Here is a 12,897-nt window from a genome sequence, read left to right as displayed (position 1 = left end):
GTCATGTCCCATGCTCCAGGCGGGAGTGGGGGAAGGTAGCACATTTATTTCCTAATCCCTAAGAGTCTTGTCCCATGCCTAGGGGAAAGTAGTAAGTTTAATTGCTAATTTTGGCTTAAGGAAAGGGCACATTTGAGTAACAAGAAGATTTTCAGGAAGTAACTTTTAGATGATAGCTTTCATTAGGTTGTTTCAATTTTACGAGAGTTCAAATATCCAAGCATTAGTATCCAAGATTTGTTATATTGATCTGTTTTCTTTTATTAGGCACTGCCCATGTACTCTAGAGATTCTTGCCTCTCTATTTGAGAAAGAAGCAGGAGTCCCCATAATGAAAGTTTAATATTTTGTTATTTATTGTGTGGGTCTCCACCCACTGAGATAACACATTATGACAACATGAACACATTCATATTCCATCGAGACATACCCGAGGTGCACTTTTCTCCACACATCTCCCCATCCCTGACACACTGCACCAGTGATCCTCCCCCACCATAGAGCTGAAAGAATACTCCCACAATTATATTCTCAACCACAACCCCTAACCTCCACAGAGTTCACCCATTCCTTCCTCTAGTTCTCCCCCAGCTCCATAGATAGTCCAACACACACCCCCAACCCTGCTCACTCTGCATGCTCCAGCACCATTGACCTCACTCACATCATTGTACCACCATCACCCTTGTCCACTGCCAAGCCACCACCATCCACCTTTTATAGATTCTGCTCAGATTGAATACTGGCTCATCATATCTACTGTTTCTATCTCCTGGTAACCTATCTTCCAGCCTCTACCTCTGTCAGTCATGCAGGATGTTTTTTAAGCAGGGCTCTTGGCAACAATCCCAGTGGAAGCTGGGATGAAATAAAAATGGGAAGAGAGAAAATTTACACTCCTGGTCACTCTTGGCTAAGCCCATGAGTGGCTCTGACACTTCAATAGGCCTTCAGAATTGTCCTCAATTTTGGTGAGGCAGACAGACCTTTTTATTTGCACATGGATAAGTCATTGTATATGGGCTGCCCTTGCAAGGGACTTCTTTAAGCAAGGTGATGCTGGGAAAGTCATAGACACATGCTCAGCAGTCTTTACCAGACCCACACATACTGCCCCCACCCCCCTTCTATTGCATGCAGATATTTCAGGCCATTTCCATTACACAAACCCAGGGGAGATGTTGGGTTTAATGGAAAGACCTGACCAGACCGTATACCAGGAACAGCAGTCCAAGATACTTATCAGGGCAGGAACTCTCAGCTTGGTTTTGCCCTCTGCACCTGCTTGTGACTCATCCTACAGGTACCACTTCCATCTTGGATATGTTGATGCTGTCTGTATCTGGTTGACTTATGGCATGCTTATTGTCATGATTAAATAAATAAATCTCCTTGAAAAAATAAATATATTTACATATATATTCTGGTGTATATACTGTTGGTTGTACTTTTCTGGAGAAAGTGATTGATACAGTTATACACACACATATATGTACATACAATGTGAATGGTAAAATGTGGTGCTATTATAATCTTATGTTTTCATACTGCTTTACAAAAATTTAAACACTGCTGTTTCTTAATTTGATCTTTAGATCATTTCTGAAATTACAAAGACAATTCGTAAGTATTATTTGTTATACTTATGAAGAAAGTTATGCTCAGAGGGTTACATGACTTAATCTTAATTGTTTAGTTATTTATCTGATAAATGATAGAACAAAAAATAAAATATAGATCATGTGACCTGAAAATCCAAGTACTATTAATTAAATAACAGAAAATTCAAATTGTTAATTCAATAAAGTAAATATAGATTCACAAAACCTTCAATAAAATATTATAACATTATTAGTGTTTGTCCCCTAGATTAAACAAACAACTTTTTGAAGGTGAGAAATTTCATCTTATTACTTATTTTTCAAAACTTCTTAAGAACTTTTGGTCAGTAATATATCAGAGAACAAATGAGTAAAAGAATACTTGAATGGATGAATGGATAAATTCAGGAGACAAAAAAAAGGCTGATTTAGTTATGTCTTAAAATCTTATAATTGCAAAGGGCAAAACTTCATTTTCACTTCATGGATGTGAACAATAGCACAACAAACACTTTGTATCATTCTAATTAATATCAGATGGGAATATTACATAAATTCTGTTGTTTCACACTGATTATTAAACATAGAAGTGAGAACTTCTCATTAATATTTAAGGGAAACAAAAGAAAACATGCATTTTCTCAAACATAGATATTTTCATAAAGTAGATATTATCATAAATGCCTCTTCTTAACCTTATTTATATTTTTCTTTGTTACATTTATACTTATGAAGGAACCAAGATATGATATTCAATGTAGTGTAACACATGTGCCTTGTTTTACAGACTTGATTTCTAGTTGACTGAAACCATTATCCATAAGAGTGAAACCTTTAAAAAAAACACCGTTATTTCTACAGGCTGTTACTTATAAAAACAAATAAGATAACAATTTCAGAAAGTGGTTGGATGTGAATTCACATGCTTAAATATGTAAAGAAGTTAGAAAGAAACAAATATAGGGAATGATTTGTTCTACCAACTCAATCATCTCGCCTCATGATAAATTACTTCAATGTCAATAATAGTTTTTATAGGTTGTAATCAATATGCATTTTAAATAAATTAGTTAAATTCTAGAAAGAAAGCATAATACATTTTGCACATTTGTCCTACTTATTATAAGTAAATGACACTTAGTATGTGTGAGATATAATGGTTGCTTAAGAGAAATCAAATTGCGTTCTTAAGATAATGATTGAACTTAATCCTTCCCATCAATACAGGGGATGAGAGGACCCAATAAATATGTATAAATACAATAAAAACCTATTAGTACTGGAAAGGAAAAAAATATGTATATATTTGTAAAAATACTTTTTGCAGTCTATTTAGAGTTTATTCTCTGACCTGAGGGTTTCTTGTGTTTCCTTTCAAAGCATCCCAACCAAATTCAGTGATAGTTCTCTAGGATGAATTGTAATAGATCATGTCCTTTTGGTTTCATGAAAGTATTTTTAAGAGCCATTGCTATCTGTTTCAATATATTTCTGAATAAGGATTAACACTGCTTGAGATATTCTATTTTTTTGTTTGTGAAACGATTTAAAATTTCAAAAGCAAAATGATTTATGTTATAGTATGATAACATGAAATGGTGAAAGATTAGGAAATCATTCCTACAATTCCCTTTAGGTATTAAGAAAAGTTAATAATATCTTATATTTGAAAAATACTTTAAATGTATTAAATGCTTTTCTGAATATTTTTCATTTTTCAGAATGGTTCCTATAAATGTTTAGTATATAGCTTTGTATAGATAATAAGATGTATTCATTCTTTCATTTGATTTATTTTATTCTTAAATTATATCTGTGGCAGATCACTGATTTTTCTCTTAATCCATTTTCCTTTTTTGCTGTGATGATAAAATAATACTTTGGTATATAGCTTCCCAACCAGAGAATATGTTTCTCACGTTCAATGCAGCTATGTGAGGCTAAATGATCAAGTTTTCTCAATTAGAATATAAGTAGTAGAAATCATTTGAGCAACATTTGAGCCCCTTACTCAAAAGAAATTGACTATACTCAACTGAATTTTTCCTGCTCCACTAGAACTGGAATAAGGATCACAAAGACTCATTCTCACCATATATATGAAATCAATATCCTGGGGGTGAGAGTGAGGAAAGAGCTTCAAACTAGAAGGAATCTGGGTTAGTTCATCAAAAGGAAATTAAAGAGAGATATTACCTTCCAGTCTGGACCATCCTCAAACCATATGGTCTTATTATAGGCAATATATTTTTAGGTCAATTCATAATCAAATATACTTTAATTAATACAGAAAAGGATACCTGGAATTCAAGTTTAACTAAATGAAACCCTCAATTATGTGGCACTGGCTTTGCTTTAAGAAGACTAAAGAGGATGGCATGAGTAAGATTGGAAAGGTGAAGACTCATTCTAGGACATGGTAAGACACTTGTAAAGCTATCACCTATGATAACTTCGATGGCAGACTATATGCTTACCAAATTTCAAGCTTTATTGGAACTTGTTAGAAAAATCCAGACTATTGATATGTGTTGGCTGTTCACTCTGTTTAACAATGTCCTAGAAAAGAAAGCTAAGATCAGGGAAAAACTAGCAATTTTTGCAATCTTTGATTGAAGAAAACAAAGTGCTAAGAGAGGCAACCTCTACCTGCAACCTGCAATTATACTGGCTGAAGAACCAATAATTGGGACCCCAAAAAACATTAAAATTCTGATTTAGTTTCCTAGTTACTCAGAGCAGATACCATGAAATGGGTCAGGTTAAACAATGGAAGTTTGTTGACTCAGGGTTTTGAGGCCAGGAAAATATCCACATCAAGGTATCGTCAGGCAATGCTTTCTTCCCAAAGTCTGGATGCCAGCAAATCTTGGCTACTTTGTCATATGGCAAGGCACTTGGTGGTATCTGGTTCTCTCCTTTCTCTTCAAGATTTTGTTGTTTTCAACTTCTTGCTTCCTGTAGCTTTCTGTGTCTGGATATCATTCCCTTATAAAAGATTCCAGTAAGAGGATTAAGATCCATCCTGATTGATGTGGGTCATACTTTAATTGATGTATCCTCATCAGTATGTTCTGTTTCCAATGAGTTCATAGCCACAGGAAAAGATAAAATTTAAGAATAATTTTTTTTGGGGGGCATACAGCTTCAAACCACCACACTGTACCTATTTTGAACACCATAAAGACATGTTATTGCTACATGTAAAATACATTCATTCCATCACAATATCCCAACAGCTTAAGTCATTTCAGAAACAACTGTTAGGACAAAATCTCATCAGAATTGGTTATCTGTGTGCTCTGCACTGGGGCACAATTCCCAACCATCTGTGATTCTGAAATTTAGGCAAAAAATTTTCTGCTTCCAATATACAATGGAGGGATAAGCATAGGGTAAACATTTCCATTCTAGAAGGGAAAAATTGGAAGAAAAACATGGGTCACAGGTCCCAAACAATTCTGAAACGTAGCAGGGCATACTCCCTTAGATTTCAAGGTCAGAAAGTCATCTACAGAATGATGTTTAGTCCTCTGGGCCTGATGAAGCAACAGCCCCACCCCTTCCAGGAGCTTGTCCAGTGGCCATACTCTCCTTGAACACTGGGGTTAAGGTTCCACCCTCTTCAAGCATCTGGAGGACAACCAGACTCTCGGCAATACCTGGGGCATACGCTCTGAGAACACTGGGGTGGTAGGACTCTTTCTGAACAAGGGAGTGTAGGATCAGCCCTTTCCAAATGCTGGAGCAGCCTCGCCCTTTCCACATGAGTGAGATTGCTCTCTTGGTTGGATATGTCTTGGGTCTAGTCCTCAGCTTCTATGGTTCTGACCTTGGAGTGATTTTTCCTTCACTCTATCCCTTTTCTGACCCTTTTAGTCCAGATTGTCAGTGACTCCATTCATACAGATCTTGCAAATATGTTATTAGTTTTGCATGCAGTACATGGCAGTTCAAACCATCAGGCAGTAGGACTTTCCACAGATCCTTTCTTAATAACTGCATCTCAATCCTGATTTGCACAGAAATTGCTGACTGGTTCCATGCTCAGTTAAACCCTGATATAGAGCACTATTTTCTGAGGACTCACTTTCCAGTTCTGAAATTTTGAAACCATCAATTTCTGGTTTCCTTGTGCCCAGAAGTTTAGTTCTCAGCATATCCCTGAAAAACCACGTTGCACTTTTCATACTTAGCTTGGAAATCTCCTCAGGTAAATATCCAAGTTAATCACTCTCAAGTTCTTCCATCTGACATCAGAACTCACTTATGCCAAATTCTCTCTGCCACTGTAGAACAAGGATTGCCTTTCCTCTAATTTCCAAGAACACATTCATCATTTCCATTTCATTTCATTGGAAGTAACTTTAGCATCCATATTTCTTCCAGCAGTCTCTTCAAAGCAATCTAAGTCATTTCTATCAAATACCTCATAGTTCCCCCAGCCTTTTGCCCAATTCCAAAGCCATTTCCACATTTTTGGTGTTTTCTATACCAAATATTAATATTTGCCATAAAACTCTCATGCTGCAAAAATCCGTTTTAGTTTCCTAGGCTGCTCAAAGCAAATACCATGGAATGGGTTGGCTCAATCACAGGAATTTATTCACTCAGTGCTTATAGTTCCTAAATACAAGGGGTTCATACCTGCAGGAGTGGATTAAATTTAAGAACTCTCTTTCCTAAGGATGTACAGCTTTAAACCATGAGGAATATAAACTGCTTTTTTATTCTAACAATGAAGGTGAGATTACCTCTTGCAGCCTTTCTCCAAGACCCTTAAATTAAATATTTTAAGCAGAAAAGTCAGTCAGTTTGTGGCAAAGCTCAGATTGAGGCAGTCACCTTTCAATTGTACTGTTTCAGAATCTTCTCAATTTAGCTGTCATTACATCGATGGCAAGTGGATGAACCTATCCCAGAAACAATAAATAAAAGAGAAGAACTGGCAGCCTTGAGGTGTATGTCTAGAAGAAATATTTGGGTATGGTTATTTTACCAAAAAAACTATGTAAGAAAACCTGGTGAAAAACTGTTTTTGAGAAATTTGATTGCCAAGGAAACCAAACTACATTTCTGGCCTATTAAAGCTGGTAATTTGCCTATGGAAGAGAGTTATTTTTCTTTGGCATATTGGGTGATGGGTGGTCAGAAAAATATTTATTAATTTATAGATTACCAGATTTCAAAAGTTATATCTAGACTTGATGGAAAGGTCTATGTTTCACTAAGAGATGAGGATGGTCAACCACCATACCAGGGAACCGAGAGAGTCTACAACTGCAAATAGGAGAATCCTATCCATCAGCCATGGGTGATCTAAGCCCCCTCTTGATTTAGAGTGGAGTGGACATCGCCATCTCAGTGTCCTCAGGATGGAGAAATAAAATATGGATTAGAGTGGACTTACTGGTATTCTACTATAGAATTATTGTGACTCTAGCAATGGAAGAAATTGTATCATTGATGTACAGACTGTGGCCATGGGAGTTGCTGAAGGCAGGGAGAGGGAAGAAGATGTGATATGGGGGTATTTTTGGAACTTGGAGTTGTCCTGAGTGATATTGCAGTGTCACATGCAGGACATTATATGTCCTGCCATAAATCATTGAATGGAATGGGGGAGAATGTAAATTTCAATGTAAACTTTAATCCATGTGGTGTAGTGGTGTTTCAAATTGTATTCATCAAATGCAATGAATGTGCCACACTGATGAAAGAGGTTGGTAATGTGGGAGGAGTGAAGGTGGGGTGGGGAGTGGGGTATATGGGAACCTCATATATTTAATGTAACATTTTGTGTGATCTATGTATTTTTTTCAAAAAAGACAATAAAAATGATAAAGTTATAAAAAAATTACAATAAAATAGAGGAATGAGTTTACATTTGGAATAAGAAAGGAGACACATATTTTGGTTCATCTACTTTCTGTTCCTCTGAGCACATTCTTTCATTAAAGTAGATTTTTCCTGGACACAAGATTGCCGAAACATTTTCACAGTCCCTTGCAACTAGTTGTGACTATTTTTCCCTCCAATATAATGTGAAAATGAATTCACATCCAACTCTCTTGTTAAACAAAAGTTACTTGTGCTTGAAGTGCTTTTCTCTCCCCACAGAATACAATATAGTAATAGCATGGACTTTCAACAATGCAGATGAGATCATACTTTGCCTATGGTGAAACAAAAATATAAGAGGAACCTGGTGCCCTACTTATTTCAAGAAGCAGAGTCATCTGACCTGTCACTCATCTCCAGATGGTGATGTAAAAGGAAAAAAATATACTCTATTTAAGCTACTGATTTTTAGGAGGGATGTCTTTTTATTTTTCAACATCTGAACCTATATCCCCAATGATATACACCAGCAGTTTAATTTTTATACAGATTTCTATATATCTTTTGTTTTATACATATAAAGAGAAAATATTGGGCAAACTGTGTTGAGATTTATTAGGATATAGTAATTATAGTTTGCGCCTTCTCAAATTATGAATTTTTCAGAGAATTATTTTTTCCTTCACTGTGGCAAAAACATTTCAATAATAACATGGTAATTTTCAATGAAAACACAAGCATTATCAAATGATAAAAGGATATTGTTTACATAGAAAGTTTTGAAATTCAAAGAGAATTTTCTTCAACTGCCAAATTCTACTCTGATTTTGGATTTTCTATATAGATAACTTGACAATTGATTCATCTATCTCCCTGGATATATCTGTGAGTCCTTAGCTATTAAGGCTATAACTAAGGCCACATGGCTACTGACATTTTATTTTGAAGATAGAAACTAAAGTCCCCCCAAATGAAGACAGAGAATGTTAAGTCATTCAAAATATCTTAATTGAAAAGGAGGAATTCAAATCCATTAAAACCTTTGATTCAATCTGTCCTATTATTCTGGTTTAAGTTCATAAACTCCCGGTTTTTCTGTTGCTTAGAGCACACTGACAGGTGATATATGCAGCAAAACATACTGCAAATGTTCTTTGCAAAAGGAATTGATAAATAAGTAAATATATTTCTCACTCATTAGCAGACAGTGATTAAACTCCACGCTAAGTTCTCTATACTCAATAATTTACTGAGAGCTGGGAGATGCCCTTCAGGCAGTTTCTCCCTCCCTACTTTGGTACCATTTTTCCCAAGGGTTCTGCCCTATATGTTACATTGATCAAGATTTAGAAAGTAATTTGTAATGGTTCAAGAGGAAAATGAATTATTATGTGAATCATGGGCAACTATTAATATAACTCAAGTGATGTTCAATTTTAATTTATAAACTGGTAAGCATAATAGCCCTTTAAAAATTTCCATTATTTAAACTGTGTATTTAAAATATTAAAAAATGAGCAACATAGATATTTTTACATTTACTTATTTTGTACTCCAAAGATGTTAAGAAGCACAGAATTCAGTTTGTTTCTGATAAACACGTTTTATTTTATTTAGCCATTTCCATTTACTCAATGTTGAAAACTGATTTAAAATATAAGCTAGTCTCTCTTGGAAAAATCCAGATCTTTCTGTCAAATGTATGTTGATTGAATTCAACACTCTTCTCTCAATTCAGGGTTCTCTTCCTCAACATTATCCTTTTATATTATCATTATATTATTGTTATTATTAAGTATATGGATAGAAGTGTGTCATATAAGAAATATCTGAAATGGAAATATATAGAATGAAGTTGTGTGGGTTTGACTTCCAATGGGCCTTCTTTCTTTTCTTTTTTCTTTTCTTTTTTAAAGATTTATTTATTTATTTATTTATCTCCCCTTCCCCCACCCCCACCCTGGTTGTCTGTTCTCTGTGTCTATTTGCTGCGTCTTTGTCTGCTTCTGTTTTTGTAGCGGCATGGGAAACTGTGTTTCTTTTTTTGTTGCGTCATCTTGTTGTGTCAGCGCTCTGAGTGTACGGCACCATTCCTGGGCAGGTTGCACTTTGTTTCACGCTGGGCAGTTCTCCTTATGGGGCACACTCCTTGTGCGTGGGGCTCCCCTACGCAGGGGACACCCCTGCGTGGCACAGCACTATTAAAAACAACAACTGAGGGAGTGCTGAGTTCCTAGCCAGGGGAGCTCTAGCACAGTCCCTAAAGGAACAGCAACAATCCCCCAAGTGCAACGCTAAGACCAAAAAAGAAGGAAGGTCCAACAATGAGCCCTTGATACTAATGACTATACTTGTGAGCCTGTGCACCTGAAATAAGAACAAGGCATGGAGCTGTAGGTTGCCTAAGAGTTCCCTCCTGAGAGCCTCCATGTTGCTCAAATGTGGCCAGTCTCGAAGCCAAACTCAGCATGTAAATGTGTTGCCTTCCCACCCCCAGTGTGGAACATGACTCCCAGGGGTGAGCTTTCCTGGTGCCAAGGGATTACTACCAAGTACCAGCTGATGATGTAACTAGAAAATGACCTTGAACAAAAGGGTCAACTTGGACCAGCAGAATATCTCAATCTACATATAATACCAGGAGTTAAAAATGCTTTTTGACCTGAATCAAGGGGGAAATGGAAAAGATAAATGAGTTTATATGGCTATGAGTCTCCAAAAAGAGCTGGGAGGTTATTATGCCCTTATGCACACCTCAGCAGAGACCCAGAGACAGATAAAGAAGATACAACCCCGGTTATTGGTTCTTCTGAGTGCTACAGAGACCTACAGGTTCTATGGTCATGGCAGATGGAGTTCAGTGCCATGTCAGTTGGCCCTACTTTGGAGTTTGTGTTTCTGTGTGATGGAACTGGACTCAGATGTGGTCTTTTTTCACAAGTCTCTCCTTTTACTTTTACTGGAACTGTATTTGGTGCTGGGGTTTAATATATACCCAGGGGACCTGAATCTCTGGACTGACCATGTGATAGCCAGGCCCTGAGCCTTAACAGACTTCAGCTCCTACACTCTGGTTTATTGGACTTACCCCACTCAGCTAACACAGAGGTGAAGAAGGTCAAGCACCACACCATGGAGCCAAGAGTGCCTACAACTGAAAGCAGGAGGATTGCATCCAGCATCCACGTGGAATCTAAGCCCCTTCTTGTTACAGATGTGGAGTGGACACAACCATTCCAAGGTCCACAGGATGGAAGAATAGAGTATGGATAAGAGTGGACTTACTGATAATCTATTCATGAACTATTGTGATTAGTAATCGAAGAAAATGTGGCATAGGTGTGGAGAAAGTGGCCATGGTGGCTGCTGGAGGTAGAGAATGGGAGGAAGAGATGAGATGTGGAGGCATTTTTGGGACTTGGAATTATCCTGGGTGATGCTGTAGGGACAGTTACTGGACATTGTATGTCCTCCCATGGCCCACTGGGTGGAACGTGGTAGAGTGTGGATGATGATGTGGACCATTGACCCTGACGTGCAGCGGTGCTGTGAGATGTATTCACCAAATACAATGAATGTCTCATGATGCTGGAGGAGATTGTTGTTATGGGGGGAGGAGTGGGGTGAGGGGGTTTGGTATATGGGGACCTCATATTTTTTTAATGTAATATTAAAAAAATAAGTAAAAGGGAAAAAAAAGAAAAAAAATACCCATTAGCTAATAAATATTATAACCTAGGTTATCCCACTCCTTTAGCTATGTTAGTTTGCTTTCCTTATTGAAAATGTTAGAATTAAAATTATTTTACATTATTTATGTGTAAACCTCAGTTCAAATAGCATTGCTTAAATCAGGTTTCATTAAAAAGTGGAATTTTGGGGCGTCCGCTCTGGAGGGCAGGGGGTGGCCCGGGACCCCTGAATTCCGCCTAGGAGGGCTGTCACTCTGGGATGCAGGCGCGCCTGGCGGCAGCGGTCGCGCGCTGGGCTCTAAGGCAGTGTGCCCTGGGAAACGCTTTTGCGAGCTGTACGTGGGAGTTAGCCCGGTTTCTGACCGCCTGCTGCCTCCTCTTGCCCAGGGCTGCCCAGGTCTTGGCGGGTGAGGCTGGTTTACCTCCCAGCCGTTCCTTCATGGGCTTTGCTGCCCCTTTCACCAACAAGCGGAAGGCTTACTCGGAGCGTAGGATCATGGGGCTGTTTGCACCGATGGCAAGCTCTTCAACCACTTAGAGACCATTTGGCGATTCAGCCCTGGTATTCCAGCCTACCCCCGAACTTGCACTGTGGACTTTTCGATTTCCTTTGAATTTCGTTCTCTGCTGCACTCCCAGCTGGCCACCATGTTTTTTGATGAGGTTGTCAAACAGAACGTCGCTGCCTTTGAGCGCCGGGCAGCCACCAAGTTTGGTCCAGAAACGGCCATCCCCCGTGAATTGATGTTTCATGAGGTGCGCCAGACTTGAGGCAAAGCATTGTTCCCTGGCCTCTCTTCTACTCCCTTTCCCCACCCAGTTCTCTTATTTATTTGATTTGGCTACTGCTCCAGCCTGAGAGGAGTCTGTGTTCGTACAATTATTGTCCTCTCAATTCCCCAGAAATTGGTTTCCAATCTGGCTGGACATCCTGGGTGGAAAGAAGGGACAAAGCAAGGGGTATAGGAAGGACCATGCCTAGGAAAAGGTCAGCTCCATATTCCTGCAGCCTTCTCACACTGAATTGGACTGTAGGGTTGTCTGTGGACCCAGACATGGTGCTTCAGTGTCTGACCAGGGGAAGACAGCAACTTTTCTAAGGGTTGAATCAGCTGAGCTTTTTCCTTCTCCTTTAGCACGGAAGTATTAGGTGGCAAATAACTTCTGCCCTGAGATTTCTCAGGAGAAAAGGCAACCTGCCCCCCTGAAACCCACAGAACACATAACCTCACTAGGAGTATTCCCATGCTACCTGGCTAGTGGAGAGCAAGGGGCTTTCTCACCATCAGTGCCACAGGGCAGAGGAGAAAAAAGGCATTGGACAAAATACTCTTGAGTTGTACCTTATTCTTCTATTTGGCCTGTTTTTATAAAATATAAATAACAATCGTGACAGTGTGAAAAAAAAAAGTGGAATTTTAGCAATTTCAATTTACTGTAGTTCTTAGTTGAAAATGTTGAGGTGATTTTTAAACATTTACATATATATTTCCTCACCATCTCCCCTCCCCAAGAATTTTGGGGTGATTCACTATTTAAAATTCATGATTAAGTTATCAAAATATTTTAAAATTTATGTAGAGATATTTTAATATCCAGAGATATTAAATTAGTTTATTTAGAGATATTTTAATACCTTTACTTTTTTATTACTTAATTTAAAATAACTGCTGTGGTCTTAAATTTTCATCTCTTGCTCCTCTCAATTTACCAGTTCAACCTCCTATATTCTTTGTAACCATTGTCAGAATAACTTACTAACA

At 38.0% G+C, this 12,897-nt stretch overlaps 1 pseudogene; it reads left to right on the top strand.

Moving 5' to 3' along the window:
• The window catches only part of LOC101424471 (coenzyme Q-binding protein COQ10 homolog A, mitochondrial pseudogene), a 46,297-nt pseudogene extending 33,759 nt beyond the window's left edge, over positions 1 to 12,538 (top strand).
• The last annotated feature ends 359 nt before the right edge of the window (positions 12,539 to 12,897 follow it).

The sequence above is a fragment of the Dasypus novemcinctus genome, chromosome 15 (assembly GCF_030445035.2).
Source record: "Dasypus novemcinctus isolate mDasNov1 chromosome 15, mDasNov1.1.hap2, whole genome shotgun sequence".
NCBI classification, from domain to species: Eukaryota; Metazoa; Chordata; class Mammalia; order Cingulata; family Dasypodidae; genus Dasypus; species Dasypus novemcinctus.
Note: the sequence above shows the minus strand (reverse complement) of the source record. Positions and strands in the feature narration are given on the sequence as shown.